At 48.9% G+C, this 2,429-nt stretch overlaps 1 non-coding gene across 1 annotated transcript; it reads left to right on the top strand.

The window, feature by feature from the left end:
* The first annotated feature begins 1,649 nt into the window (after positions 1–1,649).
* Positions 1,650–1,753, top strand: LOC115072022. The gene has a single exon (XR_003851082.1). It is a non-coding gene; the product is annotated as a U6 spliceosomal RNA (small nuclear RNA).
* The last annotated feature ends 676 nt before the right edge of the window (positions 1,754–2,429 follow it).

The following is a 2,429-nucleotide window of genomic DNA, read 5'->3' as shown; positions in this document are numbered from 1 at the left end:
GATAGTTAATTATGAGTGTCAATTTTGTGGAATTTAGAACCACCATGGGAACAAATCTCTGGGGGAAATTTTTTAGATGAACTGAGGTGGGGAGACCAACCCTAAACTTTGTGTGGTGCCGTTCCATGGGTTGGGGTCTGTATTAGTTACTTTTCTGTTGCTCTGATAAAACACTGTGACCAAAGGAACTTCTACAAGGGAGAATTTATCTGAGCTTACAGTTCCAGGGAAATTAGAGTCAGTCATGGCGGGGAGGCGTGGTGGCAGGAGGTGGCTGGAGCAGGAGCAGAAAGCAGAGGCTCGCATCTTCAAGCAGGCACAGGAAGCAGAGATCCAGGACTGGAGCTCCAGCAGGCTTAAGAACGCTCTAAGCCCACCCCCAGGGACGTGCTTCCTCCAGCATGGCCACACCTTCTAAGACCTCCCAAAACAGCGCCACCAACTGGGGAAAAATATCCAAACAGGGGACATTCTCATTCAAACTACCACAGGGTCTCAGGCTGAATAAAAAGAGGAAAGCGAGCTGAGCACCAGCATCCATCTCTCTCTGCTTCCTCACTGTGGACACAGTGTGACCATCTGCCTCACACTCCTGCCGCCATGTCTCCCCTCCATGATGAACTGTATCTCTCAAACCACAAGCCAAATGAACCGGTGAGGCAGTACCCCAGTGTTGTGGCTGGGACTCTCAGGGGCTCCCTGGGCACCTGCCCTCCGTAACCTTGGATTTGTTGGGAGATACCCCTAACCCCCATAGAAACGCATCTATTTGTGAGCCACATTCTATTTCTGACCTTTGGGGAGGAGCAGAGCAGCTGTCCCCTGAGGAGTCTGTAAAGGTCCCTCTCACTCTTCTCCCACAGCACATGCAAACATCAACCTCTAGCAGACTCACCTCACTGGATTCTCAAAGCCAAGGTCAAAACTCCTTGTCCCCACCTGTGAGTCCTCTAGAGGAGGGGCGTTAATGTATCTGAGCCAACAACATCTTGATAAATGGAGCCCACATTCTGGACTGGCTGAGGTCCAGGGTGATATGGACCTAGGGAGGGGCACCTCGCCAGCTAGTAGCAGCTGTTCATGATCTGACAGGGTAAGATGCTTGGCCAGCAGATGGATCCAGAGCCAGGGTCTAGTGGTCACCAGAAAGAGATGGGAGTACTCAGACCCAAACGAAATGGCCCACCTCACTGGATTCTCAAAGCCAAGGTCAAAACTCCTTGTCCCCACCTGTGAGTCCTCTAGAGGAGGGGCGTTAATGTATCTGAGCCAACAACATCTTGATAAATGGTGCCCACATTCTGGACTGGCTGAGGTCCAGGGTGATATGGACCTAGGGAGGGGCACCTCGCCAGCTAGTAGCAGCTGTTCATGATCTGACAGGGTAAGATGCTTGGCCAGCAGATGGATCCAGAGCCAGGGTCTGGTGGTCACCAGAAAGAGATGGGAGTACTCAGACCCAAATGAAATGGCCTTCTGTGTGCATTGTTTTTAACTTTTACAAAAACTTTATTGAGAATTTCATACATGCATATAAGGTATTTCGATCAAATCCATGCCCACTCCCTCCCCTCCAACATCCCCCCCTCGAAAAGGTAACCCTAAAATCTAAAATCTTTTAAGGATTAGATACAAGATCCCAAATATTTTGACATTTTTGGCCTTTGGAACAGAGTTGGAATGATACAGAGAAGATTAGTATGGCCCCTGCACAAGGATGACACCTTGCTTTTTTTACATGTGGTCTAGGAATTGAACTTAGGCTCTCATTCTGGTATGGCAAGTACTTACTGACCTATCTTCCCCTGTCCTGTGGGAGATTTTAACAAAGCTTGTTAAAAACTTCCCATTTGATATTTTGCATTTCCTTTCATACCAGCTGCTCAGGCATGAATCATGAATAGGAGATGTGAAGGAGAAGTAAAGGCAAGAGTAATTAGCATTACAAGTTCTCGACAGGGAACTAGAAAAAAGTCAGAACAGGGCAATTTTCAAATGTTCATATGAGAGTCCTTGGAGTTTCTTGACAAGGGCTTCCAAAAGCATCCCTAACAGAATTGTCTCCCCGGGGCTGGTGGCATGGATGTGAATTTCTTCTACCCCACCAGTGTGCTGATCTATCCTCCTCTGAAGATCACCGCAGTAGAGTCAGAATTCCACCTTGGTCTGAGTTAGTGGGTCTGGATTCATCTCACCTGCTTGAATTTGGCAAACCCAGCTAAGGGAGAGGAAATGAGTTTGAAGCAGGGCTGTGTGTCCTGGGGCCATGCCACCCTCCTGAGAGGCAGTGTTGATGGTGGTCATGTGGGTGCAGGCATACAGCTGCAGTCTCACAGTAAACATATCCCAGGGCAGGCAGCCCCTGGGGAAGGGGGACTGTACGCTTCTGCATGTGGACTGGAAACAAGTTGGCTGTTATCAACCAGGCA

The sequence above is a fragment of the Nannospalax galili genome, unplaced genomic scaffold (assembly GCF_000622305.1).
Source record: "Nannospalax galili isolate Female #2095 unplaced genomic scaffold, S.galili_v1.0 scaffold231, whole genome shotgun sequence".
In the NCBI taxonomy this organism is placed as follows: Eukaryota; Metazoa; Chordata; class Mammalia; order Rodentia; family Spalacidae; genus Nannospalax; species Nannospalax galili.
The sequence above is the reverse complement of the archived record's forward strand: the minus strand, read 5'-3'. Positions and strand labels throughout refer to the sequence as shown.